The sequence below is a fragment of the Spermophilus citellus genome (genome assembly GCF_964194105.1).
Source record: "Spermophilus citellus genome assembly, chromosome: X".
Classification (NCBI taxonomy): domain Eukaryota; kingdom Metazoa; phylum Chordata; class Mammalia; order Rodentia; family Sciuridae; genus Spermophilus; species Spermophilus citellus.
This window is the reverse complement of record NC_138190.1, coordinates 12,891,998-12,912,804: the sequence shown is the minus strand read 5'-3', so window position 1 is coordinate 12,912,804 and position 20,807 is coordinate 12,891,998. Positions and strand designations below refer to the sequence as shown.

Below are 20,807 nucleotides of genomic sequence, written 5' to 3'. Positions count from 1 at the left end.
AAGAAGGCATGGGAAGGGAAAGGAAAGACAAGAAGAGGGAGAGAGAAGGGAAGGAGCAGGGGAAGGTGTGAAGGGATAAGAGAAGGGGGCATTAGGAAGAGGGGCAGAAGGAGAGTTAGGGTTAGAGTGGGGGCAAGGGGAGGGGAGAAACAAGAAAAGAAGAGAGGCAAGAGGGGAGCAGGGGAAGGCAAAGAAGTGGAAGGCTAGGAGAATACAGGTCAACCAGGAGAATAAAGATCAAGAACTAGACTGGTGGGCTGGGGAAGCCAGTTGAGACTGCATTGTGAAATATACAATCATTCTGGTAGAAACTGACTTCTAAACTATCCTTTTGGAAACCATGGAAGAAACACCCAAAATTAGGCCATATTGGATCAAGGAAGAATTCATAAGCAAAGAATATTCCTTAAAAGCAAAATGATTACAACACTATTGAGCTTTTTCCACCCTGTAGGTCATTCACAAACAGTGACTTATTTTATTGGTGGAATAAAAAAGCAAATGCAAATCAAACAAAAAAGGAGAAAGAGACTAAATGCCTATGCTCCTCAAAGACACATTCTTCAATAGTGTGACCTATCCTTCATTAGTTCCCTTGTTACTTTCTTTGCCAGTCGCTCATTGGGTATCTACTCTTCATCATAACTGATGTTAGATGGAAATAATTCAGAAGTAACCAAGACACAGTCTATGTCCTATAGATGAATGAAAAGGTAGCACCAGTATTGATGCTCCAAGGGCAGGGTCTATGTCTCCTGCCCTTGAATCTTTGTGTGTGTGTGGTTATGTATGTGTTTAGTGCTGGGGATTAAACCCAGGGCCTTGTACATGTGAGGTAAGCACACTACCCAACTGAGTTATATCTCCAGGCCTGCCCTTGAACATTATCCAGCCTTAATGACTCAATCATAACCAATAGCACAAAGTGGAAGAAACTCATGAGGTTCAATCTCAAAAGGCAATACAGATTCTGTCTCACTTTCTGGATGCTCACACTTATAGAGTACAAATTACCATGAAAGAGATCTGACTACCTTCAGGCTACCATGGCAGGAGGAAGCCCAAATAGCTACGTGAAATTGCAATGTATATATATTCTGATTAACAAATCCAGCTATTGTCCCAGCCAACAGCCAGGATCAACTTCTGATGTGTGAGTGAAGACTCCTCCAGGTGATTCTAGCCCCTAGCCACTTGGTTATTTTCTATCATGAGCCTTCCCAACATAAGTCTCAAGCTATGGTGTGCAGAGGCAAGACATCCTCACTGTGCTGCCTTTGAATTACTAACTCACAGAATCCATCCATAAACATAATAACAGCATTGCTTCATGTTACTAATTTGGGACTGTTTTGTTATGGATCAGTGGTACTAGTTGAAACACTGCCCATTTGTGATATTCACTGGGATTTACGCACAGCAACTTACAGAAAGTTAGTATTCTCACAAGTTCACAGTCTGAGATGGGCAGCCAGAGCCAAGGGGCTTAATGCTTGAGAACCATAATGTGTCAAAGAGACCAAAAATCTGGCCCTCCAGGCAATTGTATTCAACAGCCAAAAAAATGTCAACCATGATTCAGGGATATACCACTTGCTTCAGATCAATTTCCTTTCCCACCACTTGGTCCTTTCTAAGAACAAAGATTCCCACCCATTATAGCCATGCCTTTGCCACCAGAGAATGGCAGAAGGCTACATCTAAAGCAGGATTACAAATCATCTAGTCCAACCCTCAGACTTGTCTACAGAGGCCCTGAAATGTTGGGTGACTTATTCAGGACCACAGTGTGAGATGGCGGCCAAGTGACATTGGGAGGGCACCTGCCTTGTTTTTATATTCTGCTTCCTCTTTACTTGAACATCAGAGGAGTCATTGTACTCCAGGTGGCATCATGTGGAAATTCCAAATGCAGATCATGGAGTCATATAGACCCAGTAAGAATCCCAATTCTGCTGCTTACTAGCTGTGTGAATGTGGCCAAGTTGACCTCACCCAGCCTCCAATTTCTCATCTGTAAAATGGGGGCTAATTAGAACACTTAGAAACTAGGGTTTGTTATGGGGATTAACTGAAGTTATCCACAGAAACTACATAGCAATGTGCCTAGTCCATAGTGGGTACTTATAAAGTCCAGATCTCTCTAGAATGAAATACTTTGGCTTGTACCTTGCCAATATAGAATGGACTTTGGGGTAGGTGAGAAGATTTTTATCCCCTAGTTTGAGGGTGATGAAAGGTAGTCTCCAAGCTAAAACTGCCACCAGGTCTCCGAGAGAAGATAAGTGGCTGCTGGCTTCACCTGAGCAGCCTCTCTTCCCTTATCTGTTGGTGAAGCACTCCTTGGCTTGTCCTTTGGAGACTTTTCTGTGAATACCATCTCCACTCTCCAGGCATAAGGCACCTTAATCAGATTCCTTCTCCCTCTGAAATCTCCTTGTTAACCAACTGCATTAATGACTCCCAGTGGATGTTCCTGAGGGACTGTGATGTGATCAACTTCCTGCTGCTATGTGCCAGTGGGGTCCCATGGGAACAGCATGAATGCATTCATGGGAAAATAAACACCCACCTGCTCAGCTCTGGCTCCTGGCAGCTCCAAGAACCCTGCCAATCTCCTGTCTTAGAGCCACCACAAGAGGTCATTCAGCTCTAAAACCAGGGAAAGAACTGCTGGGGCCTTGATATAGAAGGAAGCTGTATGGGACAGCCTGTGTGAACAGTCCCATCCAGGAGCATGGAACAAATCTTATGTCAGGAGTGGCATAAATTATCAGAGACAAGAAACTGAATCTCCTTTTGGCTTTCATGGATGTGGACAGTTAGTCACAAACATTTCTTACAAATGTATAGTATACCTGGTATTATATTAAACTCTTAGGTAGAGTGCCAAGATGAACAAAATAGCAACACCTCTACTTTCCATGAGCTCAGAATCTTCTAGAAGTCAAACTCTGAAGCCATGACTGCATAGTGTGATCAATGTTGCATTTTTCACATGTGTGAAGATGGTAAGGGGTGTAGAGGATTTGGTAGTTAGTGCCTTTGGAGGTAGAGGGAGAGGGTAAGGAAGACTTGATAGAAGAGATGGCATTCTAATTGTGCTCAATGATGAGTAGTGAGATCCATAGGGAACAACATATCACAAGAAGGACAGGGGTATGAAATAACATGCAGTGTTTGGAGAGTACAAATAATCTGGTGGGAAGGAAAAGAGATGGTGGATAAAGGAGGTTAGAAAAAAATGATTGGGGGCCAGACTTGAAAACCCTTGGCTATATATATATATATATATATATATATATATATATTCTGGAGTTTGCACTTTACTCAACAGACAAAGGTTATCAAAGGTTATTGATAAAGGGAGGGACATGTAGTTTTGTAATTTCAAGAGGATAATGCTGTCCCAAAGTGGAGTGTGAGGCAGATAGTGCATGGTGAACTGAATATGAGAGACAATTGAGCAGGCTCTGACTTCATTCAGATGAGAGGGGATGGGAGCAAGGACCCTCAGGACAGAAGCTGGTGGAGTTCCATCTACCAATAGCCTAACCAGACTTAGCTTACACACATTCCTTCTCTATCCTCTAAATCCAAATTAGCAGTGCTTGCTCCATAAACATTTATTAAAGTAGTGAACAAGTACAGAATGTGAATCAGCAACTTTGCAAGACCTCAGGTTGTGCTTAGATCTGAACCTCCTGATGTAGAACACAGAGCCTTCAGTCTGTGGCAGGGTGAAAGAGGATCCTTTTTGCTCTATCCCAAGTCATTGAGATAGCAAAAGGCTCATTATGTAAGAGGAACAGTGGAAACAGGTCATCAAGTTTCCTTGGCATCTGTAGGTTTTATATGGAGTTCAGAGACAAGGGAGATGGTCAGATAGTCCATCATACCAAAATGCTATAGGCATAGATGTTTGTTGCCTTCCACTCTGGTTTCTTACAGTTCCTGAATCTATTCAGAATTGTTAGCTCACCTTTGTGTGGATAAGTCCTGGGGATAGGAAGTATGCCTTGGTTTGGGTGACCCCAAGAAGTAGATCCAAAGACAAACACTCAATTACAAATTGTTTATTTTGGATATGGTCCCAGGAAACACTGGTTGGAAAGTACCGTGGGATGGGAAGGATGCCACAATCGCACATGTTATAAAGCATGTTACCACCGTGGGCTATTGGAGAGCAATTCTACTGGAGACTCTGGGGGATAGTGTTAACCATGCTCAGAGTTATCCCATCTGAGGAATGAGGAAGCTGGGTTGTTTCTCCCCAGAATCTCCCATCTGTCATTGTTTAGGGGTTGCTTCCAGAGGCATTAACTCTGCAGCACTTCCATCTTGCTCTGAGCACCAGCCACGTGTGTTTTTGTAGAAGTTATAGATGTCTGCATCTATAACTGGAGCCTGGAGTATGTAGAGGGAGAAAGATGTATGGGGCACAAACAGGACCTACTATAGGAGTTTATGACCACAGGGAGGGCATCTAGGTCTACTCTTGGGGAGATGCTTCAGTCCTCAAGTTCAGAAAGGAGAGTGAACATGATAAACACTGAAGTTTAATGAAAATACACTTTCATGTGGGGCATTTAGGTACAAGTACAAAGAGCCTTGAATAAAACATTTGTGCTCAAATTACAAAGATGATGATCACTTTGTGCTTCACCATCTTTTATATCCTGGAGACAGGAGGGTGATGCTATTACATGGCACAGCTCAAGGTAGGCAGGCTTTAGTATCTCCATAATTCCTAACATTACCTTTATTATAATTATTAGTGTATGTTAATTAGTGTGTATATTAGTATATTCATGTATGTTGATTGTACAGAATAATGAAGTTCATTGTGCATACATGCATGTCACCTGTGTTGATCTTTTCCATCCTCCCTATTTCCCTACTTCCCCCTCCTTGGTTCCCTTCATTTTACCTCCTAGTTTTCTTTCTACTTTCATGTCATTCTTTCCCCTGCTAAATTCCACAGAGAAAACATGTGATATTTGTCTTTCTGAGTTGGCTTATTTCACTTAACATGATCTCCAGTTTCAGACACTTTATGGCTAATTAATACTCCATTGTCTCTATATATCACACTTTCTTTATCCATTCATCCACTGCTGGGCCTTTAGGCTGATTCCAAAGCTTGACTATTGTGAATTTAGTACCTCCATAAACATGGGTGTGCAGGTATCTCTGTAGTATGCTGAGTTTGATTCCCTTAGATGTATACCTAGGAGTGGTATAACTGGTTTGTATGGTACTTCTATTTCAAGTTTTCTGAGGAGTTTTCATACTGTTTTCCATATTGGCAGTACTAATTTACATTCCTACCAACAGCATATAAGGATTCCTTTTGTTTCTCCAATCTTTGCCAGCATTTGTTATTTTGTTGTTGTTTAAAATAGCCATTTTAACAGAGGTGAGATAGAAACTCAGTGTTGTTTTGATTTAAAGCATTTCCCTGATGGCTAAAGATATTTAATTGTTTTAACCATTTATTAATTGGATGAATTGCGGTTTTATTTTAAATTTTTTTATATATTCTGGATATTAATCCTCTGTCAGATGCATAGCTGGCAACGATTTTCTCCGGTTCTGTAGGCTGTCTTTTCATTCTGTTGATTGTTACCTTTGCTGTGCAGATGCTTTTTAATTTGGTGCAATCTAATTTGTCAATTTTTACTATTATTTCTTGAGCAATTGGAGTCCTATTCAGGAAATCATTGCCTAGATCTATATCTTTTTTTTTCACGTTTCATTCACTTTATTTTTCTTGTATAAAAACCCTATGTTGTAGCCATAGCTGGAGCTTGAGTCCTCTGTAAGAGACTCTGGTGTGGGTTTTCACAAGATGGTCAGTGAATTCCTCATAGGGAGACTTGGTAACACAGTCTCTTTCCAGAGATTTGGAGACAAGTAGCTATATGTCTTAGAGATGGCATCAAAGTGGCCTGGTGAATTGCCCAAGGTGGCAGTGCATCCCCTGGAAGAAGCGTAGCAGTCATCAATACCACCAGCAGCAGCAGCAGCCTCTTGGGCACAGGGGCTGAGACAATGCCAGTACTTCTGGGGACAGGGATGAGTCGCACCAACACAGAACCACAACATCCTGTCTCCTTGCAAGGGACAGTATGGGGCTTGCTAATCTTGTTCCCCCAGTAGCCTCTCTACACAGGAACAATGGAGAGCTTAGCCAGGATGGTGGCCCCTCGGATAGCAGTGGCTACCTCCTTGAAGCACTTAACTCCCAGGCCAACGTGACCATTGTAGTCCCCGAGAGCAACAAATGCTATCAGTCTGCTGGCCAGCATGGGTCTGCTTCTGTACAGGCATGGTCTTCAAAATCTCATCCTTGAGTGATGCCTCCAGGAAAAAGTCAATGGCCTCAGACTCCTTGATAGGCAGAGAGAAGAGATAGATCTCCTCCAAGGATCTTCATGTCCTTGACCAGGCAGCCCAGTTTGGTGACCGGGATACACTCCTTATCTTTGGTCTTATCTCCATGAGCCTCAAGCCACCTGGCCAGGGTCCCAACCCCAACCACCACTGTGATCTTGGCCTTGGAGGCCACTGCCAAAACCTATATGGAAGCCCCTGTGGTCACCCATTCTGGGGCCATGAGGTCTTCAGGCCCTCTGAGTCCTCCTGGTGCACCGATCTCATCCACCATTTGGTGAGAGAAGAATCTCAGAATGTCAGGTCTTACATTAAGGTCTTTGATCCACATTGAGTTATTTTTGGACAGAGTGAGAGATAGGGATCTATATGTGTAAGTCCAGTTTTTCCAACCACCATTTGCCAAAGAGGCTGTGTTTTCTCCAAAACTTGTTTTTGGCTCTTTTGTCTAGAATCAGGTGGCCACAGATGTGCGGTTTTATTTCTGGGTTGTCTCTGTTCCATTGGTCTATGTGTCTGTTTTTTATGTCATGCTATTTTGTTGTTTGTTTGTTTTGGTATACAGGATTGAACTCAGGTGTACTTAACAACTGAGCCTTTTTTATTTTTTATTTTGAGACAAGCTCTCACTAAGTTGCTTAGGGCCTTGCTAAATTGCTAAGGCTGGATTTGAACTTGTGATCCTCCTGCCTCAGTCTCCAAAGCTGCTGGGATTGTAGGTATGCTCCACTGTATTTGGCATTTTGTTGTGTTCTTATTAGGTTTTGCTAGTAGGGTAATAATGGTTTTGTAGAATGAGTTTGAAAGGTTCTTTCCTTTTCTATTTTATGGAATAGTTTGAGGAGTATTGGTGTTAGTTCTTCAAAAGTCTGGTAAAATTAATCTGTGAATCTGTCCATTCAAAGCCATTTTGAATAAATACAGAGACCACAAAGAAGCCAGGTGACTGCCAACCAATGTAGCAGACATGTGGCCCAGCCCACTTCAGACCCTTAGAACAGAGCTTGCCATTCTAATTCCTAAAACATGCCAGACTGCCTTCAGAGACCTTGGAAGGGTGATTGGTAAACCAGTAAGTGCTAGACTCACTGGGGGACATGTTAATAAAGGCAGATTTGTGGACTGCACTCCCTAATGATGATACCTTAGGTCACAAATGATACTTAGCAATCTACATTTTAAGTCTGACTCCCAGATGATTCAAAATGAACATTGAGAAGTGCAATGTTAGAAGGTGTTGGGCATAGACAGAGGAAAAGGAATAAAACAGAGGAGGAACAAAGAGGCAGAAAATGAAGTGGTAATGAGATGAGGAAAAGAGGAGGAAGAAGAGAGAACCAAGAGAACACTTCAAATGGGGTGGACAGCATGAGAGTCAGAGCTCCCAGGCAGTGACTTCTGCACCAAATTAATTGCTTTAAAGCTCTGATCATTAAGAAGCAGTCTTCCCTCTAATAAACTCCAAAGGCAAATATGAGCATTGCAAGCTACATGATCTAAAGGAGTAGATTAAAGTAAAAGAGATTATCAGGTTATCTTTTAGCTGGGGAGAAATCTCTTTTCTGCATGTGAGAGCAGGATATGGTGGGTTGTGAGTGCCCAGCAGGTCTTCCCACACATTACAAGTCAGAGGGAACCAACAACACAGGAGCACCTGGGGACAAAGAAGACCTAGAAATGCCTGACTTGATGGGATGTATTTCATAGTACAGAGATGCTCCTTGACTTGATGGGATGTATTTCATAGTACAGAGATGCTCCTTGATTTATAATGAGGTTCCATCCAGATAGACCTAGTGCAAGTTGAAATTATCCTAAATCTAAAATGTAGTAAACACACCTAAGCTACTGCATGTCCTAGCTAAGCAACACAGGACAGTCATCATCTCTCATGATTGTGGGGCTGACTGGGAGCTGCAGATCTCTGCCACTGCCCAGCATCCCCAGAGAACATCACACTACATATCACTAGCCAGAGAAAAGATCCAAATTCAAAATTCAAAGTATGGTTTCTCCTGAATGCATATCACTTTTGCAATCCCATAAAGTCAAAAAATCATTAAATCAAACCATCATAAATGGGAGACCATCAACTTTTCGGAAGGTAAACTTTTTTTTTCCTGCTATGTGGTTCTTAGATGAAAAAATTGAAACGCCTTTGGATTTATTTACACCACTTCACTCTTGGAAGAAAATTGATGTATGTCTACTAAGAAACTGAGTGAGTCAAATTTTAGCAGTGAAGGATGGATTTTTTTTTAAAGAGAGAGAGAGAGAGAGAGAGAGAGAGAGAGAGAGAGAGAGAATTTTTTAATATTTATTTTTTAGTTTTTGGCAGACACAACATCTTTGTTTGTATGTGGTGCTGAGGATCGAACCCGGGCCGCACGCATGCCAGGTGAGCGCGCTACCACTTGAGCCACATCCCCAGCCCCAAGGATGGATTTTTTTTAAAAAACCTTTTTAGTTGTAGATGGACACAATAATTTTATTTTATTTACTTATTTTTATGTGATGCTGAGGATTGAACCCAGTGCCTCACACATGCTAGGCAAGCACTCTGCCACTGAGCCACAACCCCAGCCCAGGATGGATTTTTGATGAAGGTCTCAACCCTGAGCATGCATCAGAAGGACCAGGAGGGCTTGTTAAAACTCTTTGCTTGGCCTCATCCATGGAATGTCTGATTTAGCAGGTTTGGGATAGGTATAAGATTTGTTGATGCTGCTGGGATCATACTTTGTAAACTACTAGATTAAACAAAAGTCCAAGTTTTAGAACTAGGTCTGGAATATCCAAAGAGTGAGGTATATAAAGCCTTGCCTAAAAACTGGAACAAGTGAAAATATCTGCAGACCCTAGTCAAAAACATGACAGGGTGTGTGGGGGCAGGTCTTGTAAGATTAATACTCCCCTATTTTAGCTGGATTGGCATTTCTACCTCCTACCTGTGCACTTGCTTCTTAGAGGAAAAAACTTTATGTTGTGGCACCATAATTCTCCACACTCCTTCAAGATGAAAGTGATGTATTTATATCTGCTCTATTAAAAGACACCAAGTAAAATGGGAAGCTCTATGTCAACCTGTGGCTTAGAATTCAGGTCATTCCCAGCTTCTGAAGAGACTAGACAGCTTCATATGAATAATGAACCCTCCAGAGACCCTTTGTTCCACCCAGTAATTTTCAATGCTTGGGACAGGCATGATCCACTGTTTCATATTTCCAGCCCCTTGCAGAATCCTGCAGGCCATGCTTTTTACTGTCCTTCCGTTAAGGCAGTTTTGGTGGACGTAAATGTCTCAGGACACAAGTTGAGCTAGCATCGAATTACTTCTCGGAATATACAAAAACAAGATCTTCTTAGTCCTAGGCCATAAATTAGACTGTTGGAAAGGGAACATAGAAGCTCTTTGAGGTCACTAGGAGACACTTTGGGTTGGTCCTTACTGTAACAAGAGAAGGGCAGCTACTTAGTAAGTCCCAGAGGGAGCTTTCATTCAGCCTTCGAAGTCCACCATTCTGTTCATAACAAAATGTGCCTCTACGAATGCACACAACCCAGCTAGAGCTCTTTACTTTTGCTTTCACTTTAATCTGCATTGATGGTTACCCAAAGATATTCAGAGCTCTAAATCATAGAGTGAATGAATTAAGGTCTCAGATTAAATTAGGAATAAAACATGAGAGGAGAATCTCTTAGAGTAGCTTTTCATAACTATGTGAGGGCTCCCAGGCTTCTGTGTGAAGCCTACAAAACTACCGGATGCTCTTTCCAGAAAAATACACCTATAGATAATATTTTGCATACAACTAATTGTGCAGACCCCACAGGTTTACAATACATAGCTCATACCAGAGAGGAATACTCCCAGCAAAACAAAAGAATCTGGGGTAGGAGGAAGAAGGGGCAGAAGGATGAACAGGGGCAAGTCTCCAAGCAAGCAGCCCTTGTATTAAAGTAACGCAGTACTAGCTACTATAACAAACAGCTCTCCGCATCTGAGTATCTTAACACATGAAAGTCCCTTGTGTATGTTCCTTGTCAGCAAGTGAGTGATTTTCCCACTGGTGCTCATTCAAGGACTTGGGCTTCTTCCACTTTGTAGCTCTTTTGTCCCCAAGAAGAATCCTGTGCATACAGCCAGCAGGAGGAAGACCACTGATAAGGTATATCTAGTTCTTCACAATCATAGCCTAGAAGTGCCACATATCATTTCCAGTTGTATGTCATCCATGAGACCTGGCTACAGGACCACATCTGGATGGAAATGGGGCTGGAGAATGTAACCTTTATCTGTGAAACTATTTCCTAGCATCAGCTTTACACCACGGGAAGTAGAACATAAATTTTTGGTAGCCAGCAAACAATATGGCTACCTAACCATTATGTGCAGGTGAGATCAGTTTAAAATAAAAGACAAGGTGATTTGAAAGGGGGAAAAAGCTGTCAGAAGACATTATAAAAGTCAAAGTATGTGTAGAATAGGGCAGTTGTGATCCCAAATTATTGGCAGCAAATACATGAGGTTGCAGATAAATTGTCTTTCAGCCTCAACTTTCTAAAACCAGATGGTCAAATCTCTCCTTCTCTCTAGCTCTATCCTTCCTTCTTTCTATTCTAAACAAAAGTGCCAGTCCCAGGAATAACTTGTCATTTATAATAGATGTATCCATTATCCATCTGAACCAGAATTTAGTTTCTTGACTGAAAAAACAATAAGGGAAAGTAGGGAATCATACAAAAATGGTACAATCTTGAAGTATTCTATTTAACTTAAAACGTAAATATGACTTCATTCACTAAGCTTTTGCTGTACATCCAAGTCATTTTATTTGAATACAAACCCACTGATAGGAGTCACAGGCTTTCCTTCATGCATGAACTGTGCCTAATTGCTCCATCTATGACTTCCAGTTTCAGTTTCTTGAAAGTGGAGTAAGACACTTGTGAAGCGGTAATCCCTCCAAGTTCTAACTAATTTTTTTTCCAATCTTTTATAATTGTTTGGCGCACACATCATTCAATAGCAGTTTCAGCTACCCACTACTACTGAATCTTTCCAAAATTTGAAACCTAGTTTCCATAGAAACTCCTTTTTGCATTTACATTTCATCAATTTACATGTTGTATACATTACTTAATTTTGATAAGTGGAACAATGATCATAAAGAGGTTTGGAAACAGACAATCAACTGGTAGTATGTGTAGAACTCAGCCAGTGAGAACAGAAGCTTAGGTGTATTGAGTGTGGTTCTGAGAATTTAGAAGACCGTGGGTCTCAGCATGTTTTGCAGCAGGATTAGAGAGTCTGACTTAATTTTATGTAGTTGCCAGCCTCCAAGATCCTTGCCTTTTGGTGCTTACACTCTGTCTAGTCTCCTCCCGCACTGAATCCTTGGCTGGTCTGTGTGACCACTAGAATATCACAGAAGTGTCCAATGTATGACTGCAGAAGATCTGTCATAAAACGTGTTCAAACTTCTGCCTTGCATTTATACACAATGGAATATTACTCAGCACTAAAAAATAATAAGATCATGGCATTTGCAGGGAAATGGATGGCATTAGAGCAGATTATGCTAAGTGAAGTTGGCCAATCCCCAAAAAACAAATGCCGAATGTTTTCTCTGATATAAGGGGGGTGACTCAAAATGGGGTAGGGAGGAAGAGCATGGGAAGAAGATTACCTCTAGATAGGGAAGACGGGTAGGAGGGAAAGGGAGGGAGAAGGGTAATTGCATGGATGGTGGAAGGAGACCCTCATTGTTGTACAAAATACATGTATGAAGATGTGAACTTGGTGTCAACATATCTTGTATACAGAGATATGATAAATTGTGGTATAAAGGTGTATTAAGAATTGTAAGGCAATAATAATAATAATAATAATAATAATAATAATAGAGCTCATGTAAAGAAAAAAAAAACTTCTGCCTTGGTCTCTTATATCGCTGGATTTTGGAGAAATCATTGTGACATGAGTACTTTCAAGGAGCCCTGTGGAGAGACTCACATGGAAAAGATCTGAGGTTTCCCACCAATTGTCAGCACCAATTTGCCAACCATGTAAATAAGCCACCTTGGAAACTCACTGTCCAGTCCCAGTCAAAGCTTCAAATAACTGCAGTCTTGGCTAATACTTGACTGCACTATTGTAAGAGATCTCAAGCCAGAACCATTTGGCCAAGCCGCTCTTGAATTCCTGATCCCTAGGAGTTTGAGAATATAAATGTTTATTGTTAAAGGAACCAAGTTTTAGGGTGGTTTGTTATTGGTAATAGACAACTAATACATTTTGCAAAAATGGTTTTATGTATGTCATTTAGAGAAGTTTCTGCAATAATGGGATGTCCATTGTGCAGGAAACTGCCCTACCTGTATTTGCTTTTCTAGGATGGTGGCCACAGACCACGTGTGAGGTGGTAGTTTAGGGTTAAGGCTGTGATCATGAAAAGGACCATGTGATGATAAATTAAAAATCTTGGCCTTCTTAGCCCCAGGCTCAACCAAACTAACAAATTTAGGCTTGATTTAGGGTTGGTCAAACCTCTAAAGCTTTTTTTCTTCTTTTAATTTTTTTTTAGTTGTAGATGGACACAATGTCTTTATTTATTTATTTTTATGTGGTGCTGAGGATCAAACCAAAGGCCTCATGCATATGAGGCAAGCGCTCTACCAGCTGAGCTACAACCCCAGCCCACCAAAGCTTTTTTATTCAAAGGGTGATCTGTGAACCAGCAGCATTAGCATCACTTAGGAGTTTGCTAGAAATGCAACATCTCATGCCCCAAGACAGACTTTAGAATGTGAACTGGCATTTTAACAACATCCTAGGGTATTTATGTGTACTTTAAAATCAGAAAAGCACTTTAAGAATTGTTTGGTGACTTGGAAATTGAAGTGAATACATTCTATGAGGATTGCTTCTGGAAAGGGTTTCCTTTTTCTAGAAAAAGATTCCAAACCTGACAGGAACACCTGAATCGGGGCAGGTTGGATTTCAAGTCTTCCAAGATTAATTCCAGTTTTAAATATTCTATTGGTCTATTCTGTGATCCTTATCTCCAATTTCACCCTGTCTTAGAGCCTACATTTCACTATTTCCTTTCTTCCTGCCCTTTGTTGTGCTCTTGTTTGCTCTAATGGGGCACATTCATCAAAACCCAATAATGTTTCCTTCGACTTGAAGATGCGTACATGGCTCTGAGAAGAAAAACCATATTTTTCAGATTGTGGTGTACTTAAGACACATGGCTACTGAGAGAATGAGAGGGCAGACTGCTGCCTCCTGTTATTTACATCCTGAGATTCTCCATCAGGGTACAAGACAGCCTGTGAGCTGGAAGGCAGGATCTTAAAGGACCAAGCAGGAGGCTGGAGTAGTCATTAATTATGTTCTCACAAAAAAATATGTAGTGCCTTTTCTTAACATTACAGCTACCATTGCTGCTGGTAATGCCCTTTTATTTGACCAGGGGGTTTGCTCCTATTAGATTAGATGAAGTGTCTCATCTAAGGCACAATAACAGATTTGGCCCTGTGGTTTAGCTGCTGGCTGTGGTTGACTGATACCCAAGCTTTTGACTCCCTGCTGCGTATCTAAGCAGTACAAGCTGCAGTCAATGCATTTAATCTACATAAAAAGAACACAAATTGCACGTTAGCCTTTTTGAGTCCAGTAATCAGCCCCCTTCCCCACTTTATGCTCTTCTGGACAATTTGAGGCACTCTTGTGTGATCCAGAGAGGTTGCAAATTTTTTTTTTCCAAGTCAGGTAAAAAGAAAAGTCTTTTGCATTTTAATTGCACTTGATCTGCTCATTGAATGACCCCTGTAATTTATATATTGTTCATAGTTAGTGCTTTCTGCAGTCCTGCTGTGCAGCTGATAACATAATTCACATGCACTTGCAACTTGGGCTCTGTGAGTAGTGGCTTTCTTTCTGAGTTTGCAAAATTCTCTGGCTCATCCTTCAGAATCAGGCTGCTGTGGCTGATGTCAGTCACTGTCTGCTTATGTAGGTATAGTGAAAAGGCCACTCAATGAGCCCCAGCCTACCCCTTTGTTTACATTTAAAAATTGTCCTTTCCTTTCCAGCTGCCTGTGTGATTCGCAGCTGGTTGGCTATTGGTGATACAGCTTCCCCTACAACTTCCCTGGATCGTGCAATTAATTGGCTTAAACTAGATCTGTGAAGAGAACCATAAACACAGGTGTCACACTCTGGCCATCTAACTAAGAGGCAGTAAGATCCCAGATGATCAATACATACAAAGGGAATTAGGGAATAGGGAGATGGCCTTTTTAAAATTTTTGAACACATTAGATGGTGAGCTCTTTGGAACTAGAGGTAGGCTATTTTGTACTTTGAAAAATATTCTGAATGAACATTTACAGCAAATCTGTTGGAAGTCAAAGTTCCGTTTAGATAAAATAGTTATTTAACCATTTTATTTGCTTCATATTCACATGGAAGCTATATTCTTTACATTCTCTAGAAGGGTAAATTATGGGGTTGAGTTAGATTTTGGCCCATCTTAGATTTTGCGCTAGTGGTTTTGCTTCCCAAGCCCTTTGGGTGGAGATTGAACCTTTGCCACTCAAAGTGTGGTCAGTGGGCTGGCAGCAGCAGCAGCAAACCCAAGAGCTTGTTAGAAATGCAGATTCTCAGGCTCTGTCCAGACCTAGTGAATCAGAATCTGCATTCTAGGAAGATCCTCAGGGCTTGTGCACTGCAGTTTGAGAAGTGCTGGATTAGACAATTGGGTATCAATCCTGGCTGCATATTCAAATCATCTGAGAACCTTGCCAAACAACAACAAACCCAAACAAACAAACAAACTCTGATGCCTGGCCCCTGGCCCTGGCCCCAGAGATTGCTTAGTCACTCTAGCAGTTTTACAAGATCTTCAAGTGATCTAACATGACACTAATGGTAAAGATCACTGGATTACACAAAATCTTAGAGAAGGATAGGATTCTAAACAAGCAATTCTAAACCTAAATCAGTGCCCCATGGACATTTTCAGTTTCCTTGTCCAGTCTCCCAGGGGAACCAGCAGGGATTTTAGCACAATTTAACTTGACAAGTATTTATTCAGTGCCTATTATGGGTCCATCTCACCATACTCCACAGCTCCACTCCAACAAGCCAGAAGGCAAAATTACCTTGTGGGTAGGATAGAGTTTTCTGTAGTCTCTTATGCCATAATACTGAAAAGTCACAGGTCACCCTGTGTTTCTGTGGATGGCTCCATGGGAAGTGGGTTCTCAGCTCTGAAACATACCCCTTTGTAGAAGTTGTAGGACATACCAATCTGGGTTCCCAAGAAACAGTTTTAAAGAATCCCAATTTCATGAGCAGACATGATTTAGTATTTTGGCATATTTCTAGCATACATATAGCAAATTTCTGCCTTTTTTTAATAGAAGAGAGGCAGGTGGCATTTTAGGAAAGATTTTGGAATGGAAGTCAGAAGACTGGGTTTGAATTCTTATGTTATCACTAAGCAGTTTGTTAGAATGTCTGAAATTTATTTTAAAATTTCTCCAATTACCAATTACAGTGGTATTACATGTATCAAATTTAGATTAAGCAATAACCCAGATGCCAATCAAGCACACATACTCCAGGGCTGGTCTATGTGCATTCTAAGCAGAGAAGCCACCCTCCAGAGGCTACTATTATACCCATTTCTGATATCTAAATCACCTAGGTTTTGCTAATGAGCATAGCAAATGTCAGAAAGGATTTTTATTAGTGAAAATAAATGGCTTGCTCAAGGGTGTTGAAATGAGCTCTCCCTGATGAAATCACATGAATTCAAGATGTATGGATCATTTCAAATATTTTAGTCATACTACTTACTCTCACATGAACCCCAGGTATAAGAACATAGTGACATCCATTGCTTATACCCTTAGGAATTGAACTCCCCAATTGAACCCTAGGTGTGTCCCAGTTCAACCGTTGAGTTAAGAGGATTCATTGTTGTCTGAAGCTGACTATATCATAACTCATCTCTGCTATATTGTTGTGTCTATGTTTGAGTGAAGCTTTCATGCAAGGTGATAGAATATAGTTTGAGAATTGCTTTCCTTATAATCTTGTCCTGAGGCTGCAACTGAATAGCTAGCACTCACCTAATCAAACATTTTCAGTGGCTACCATGTTCTAATAGTTGAGTACAAACAAACAGGCCCAATTCAGCTACAACCCAGTTATTTGACCTTGAGTCTCATATCTAGTTGCTATATCTCTCTGATCTCAGGCATTTTATTAAAATAAAGACATGAGGATCATTTTAAAAATTCTTTTTCCAGCTTAAGATGCTTATTTTTAAAACTTCTTACGGAAGAGAAAAAGCCAAGCAGATTAAGATACACCAGACTGCAGTATCTTGCATTTGAGTGCCCCCTTCCCTACATAGCCCCCTCAATCATAGCCCACAGTATGTGACTCTCATTTCAATAATCCCAAGCCCCTGGGAAGCTTAGCCCATGTTTGCCATTCTCTCTGTATGGTTTCAATTAAGTCTGTGGACTGTAATATGGAATCCTGACAAGGTTGTGAATGTTGCTTAGTTAATAGAATATTCTGGCAAAAAAAAGCAGAGTGGAGGAGATGGGACTTTACAATTGTCTCACTTAGCAAGCAGGCTCCTTTTATTCTGAGAAATACTGACAGTGGGGTTGGTTTCAATTTCACATTTTCCTTCAAGGGAACCTAGCAGTGGTACTCATCTCCCAGTGTGGCTTAAACAAGCATCAAGTCTGATGACCCCAAGGCATGGTGCTTTGTGGGGAGAGTCAATGACAACAATTGTAGGAGGTAGACCCCAAATGGTGAAGTGCAGTCACTTGCCTGTTCTAGCAAAGGAGGAAGGGCACATTTAATTGACCCTTTAGTAGATAGTTATTCTCATTTTGTCTTCCTAAACTGTCTTGGTATCTTTCTATTGTGGCTTCCCGAGGATTCCTGGCGTGGGCCTTTTATAGTCCCTAATGAAGCCATTGTACTATTTTCAGTTAAGATCTAGAGCATGAAACAAAAAGGGACTCTGACAGAGCTCTTTCCAGTGCAGTTATTGAAAATAATCCCAACTTATTGGGACAAAAAAATAACTGAGATCAAGAAAAAGATGAAGCTATTGTTGTAATCTTGTGCAACTCCAATGAGGAAAATGTTGGGCAGCAAACCAACAGAGACAGTTCATCTCAAAGAGTTTTTCCTTAGAAAAATTCTTTAGGACATCTGGCCCCCAGCTCTGGAGTTCTCCTGTTTTGTGTTATCTAAGTATTTGTTGACCTTCAGTTTTGCTATATGTTCTGGGTTTTCTAAAAGAACATATCTTTATCTTAAAAGAAAACATAACATGAATTAACCACTAAAGGCTTCAAGCAGATTGTGATTATATACTACCATGTCTGGGTGTATTTTAAATAATGAGAACATTAAAAATGTGAGCATCAGAAGTCTTGGTTAAAATGTATCATGAAAGATAAGGTAGAAGAGTTTGGCAGGTATTTCTTTGAGGTAGATGGGATTTTTAAAGTCCCCATCATATTTCTAATCTTGGCCTAGTAATTGGCTACTAAACAAGTTTATCAGTAAGCAGTTACATAAAATTCAAGAGCCCTTCATTCATTTCTTTGAAGGATTTTGAGTATAAAATCTCATTGATCCTAAAATTTTTCCAGAACCAAATGCAGTGTTCCTTGAACTCATGTTAAGATCTCTTTCTTAGATAAGCATTCAAAAAATATCCACTGTATGCCAATTACTATCTACCATGGTTTGAATGTGTCTCCCAAAGTTTGTGTTTAGAAACTGAATTCTCCTCCATGCAGCAGTGTTGGGACATGGGGCCTAGGGGGAGGGACTTTGGGTCCTGGGGAAAAAGTTGTCATAAATAGATTAATGCCCTTATAATTGGAGTGAGTAAATTATCCTTTGGCTCTTTTTTTTTTCTCTCTCTCTCTCTCATGTTAATTCATTCATGTGGTGCCTTCCTCCATGTTATGATGCAGCAAGAAGGCCCTTACCACATGCAGCCCCTTGATTTTATACTTTCCAGCCTCCATAACTGTGAACCAAATACATTTGTAAAAATAAATTTCTCAGTCTCTGGTCTTCTGTTATAGCAGCACAAAATGGACTAGACACTGTGCTAGAAGATTTGGAGTGTATCATCAAAAACTATAAAGAAGTACAGATAGAAACTCGAGAACTACCAGCTGCTACCCTGATTTTGAAATCCAAAATCAAGCATTGAACTATGGGAAGTGCTAAGACATCCATCTAATGCCAAGAGGCTAGCAGAAATGAGACGCAGATGCTGTGCCCTGGAACTTGAAAGAAGTTAGAAGGTCCAGGGGGAATCAACTTCTTAATTCACCCCATTCTCATCTCCTTACTCTTGTTTTTGTATCTCTGAGGACACTGATCTCAAGTCAGGAGTGAGTCAGTTGGTCACTGTATGTGGTGTCTTAGCCACAGCCATCCTTCAGAACCATCTGTAGAACTTGTAAAAATACACATTCCCTAACCTCAGCCTGGATTTCAGAATTATTGGGTGGAGCTAAGGATTCTGTGTTTTTGAATCATTTTGCTTGTGATTCTGATGATGCACAGCCAGAGTTAGGACACACTGGACATAGGATCAATGCACCCAAGAACACATTGTGCTAAGGGGCCATGGAACTAGAAAAAAATGTAAAGCCAAGTCTCTGCCTACAAGTGATTTATTACAACCAGAAGAGAATGTCAGAGAGAGAACAAGAAAATAATAGAGCAAGTGAGACGAAAACAACCCAGAAGGAAGGCCATGGAGTCTGTGTGATACATTTGTTTTTTCACAAGTAGGAAGTAGTATTTAAGCTTATGCACAAGCAGACATAAAAATTATTGAACCATTGGAATTCCATGCTGGACCATCATAGCATTGGAAGAGTAAGACTGGTTCACCAAACTATAGCTCAACCCCCTCCAAATCTTCACTGCTAGATTCCACCCCCAACTAAATGGATCCTCATGGGCCTATGCACCAGTAGGCTGGGATGTTCATGTAAAATCTATTAATACCACCCTGTAGTTACCCCTCAGCCTTACCTCTGGCATTTAGTGTCATACTGGCTGTATAGTCTGCTTTTGAGAAAAAGAACCAAGGGAAGAAGTCCATGAAAGCTGTGGAGCCTGACTTGGGCCATTTGGGTAGAGAACTCCAAAGTTCTTTTCATTTAAACCATATTTCTTTTAGAATTTCTAAAAGAATTTCTCACCCTGTAAGAAGGGGCTTAGCCAGAGTAGAGACCTCTAATAGGAAAGGCCCATGACAGGGTACTTCTTGATGGGGTCAAAGAATAATTCTGTGTACAAGCAAGATGGTGAATGAGTCCTAAAAAGTATAGCTTGGCCCATAGACATGTGGAATTTAGTATCTGGAGAATTGTCCCAGAGAAGAAGTTTATATCAGCCTCTAGCCTTTTAGTCCCAGGTGTAGGTTCAAATTTGAATCTATTAGCCACACCTGTTTAGGGGTTTATGGTTAAGATTCAGTTCAGCTGAGATGTAACAGGATCAAGTTCAGCTAAAAAAAAATCAATAGTGGCATAAACAAGATACAAGTTTTTACTCTTATCCATAAATGTAATCATCCAGGGCTACTGAAGTGACTTCATAACCGTCAGGGTCATCTGCTCCTTCTAGTTTGATTCTAGTTTGATTCTCCACCATCATCAAGACTTGGTTTCTACTTCATGGTACAAGATGGCCACTTGAGCTCTGCCAATCACATTCATATTCCACCCTACTGGAAGGAGGAAAAGAGGAAAAAGTGCTTCCTATGTGAAGATACTTCCCTGAATTTGCTTACCACACTTTCAACTCTATCTCATTGATCATAGTTTAGTTCAGAGCCCCAAATGTCTACAACTCATGCCTAGCTAAGAATGGGGATTCGGCTCCTAAGGAAAAAAATGAATTGTGTGATAACTAGCAGTATGTGCCAAGGGATTGTTAATTTCAAACAGCAGAAACTGACTCTGGAAATTTTAAACAAAAGGGGAGTTTACTGGATGACTGTTGTGTGGTTCAGATAATTGACAGGTTGAGTAGAGGGTCAGACTATGAAAGTGAACAAGTGAGCTAACCGGAACACCACCATCAACCCAATCCTCGGAGCTGCCAACACCACCAGACTCTAAATGCTGCCACTGATGCTGTGTATAATTTCTCATCTGTCCCTGCAGCTTGGCATCAATCTGTCTAAATCTGTAGCTGCTACATGTGTTTGGTGGTAACATATTGGACAATGCAGATACAGAATATTTACATCATAGCAGAAAGTTTTACTCTTCTAGACTCTTCTAGTCCTGGAACAAGGTATCCAATTTGCCAAACTAGTTCA

The 20,807-nt window shown here is 40.8% G+C and overlaps 1 pseudogene across 1 annotated transcript; it reads right to left on the bottom strand.

Moving 5' to 3' along the window:
* Positions 1 to 5,786: 5,786 nt before the first annotated feature.
* Positions 5,787 to 20,703, bottom strand: LOC308638977 (small ribosomal subunit protein uS5-like; annotated as a pseudogene). Its single transcript has 2 exons — positions 20,551 to 20,703; positions 5,787 to 6,580 (listed from the first exon to the last, which is right to left on the bottom strand). The product of its transcript is annotated as a small ribosomal subunit protein uS5-like (transcript).
* Positions 20,704 to 20,807: the final 104 nt, after the last annotated feature.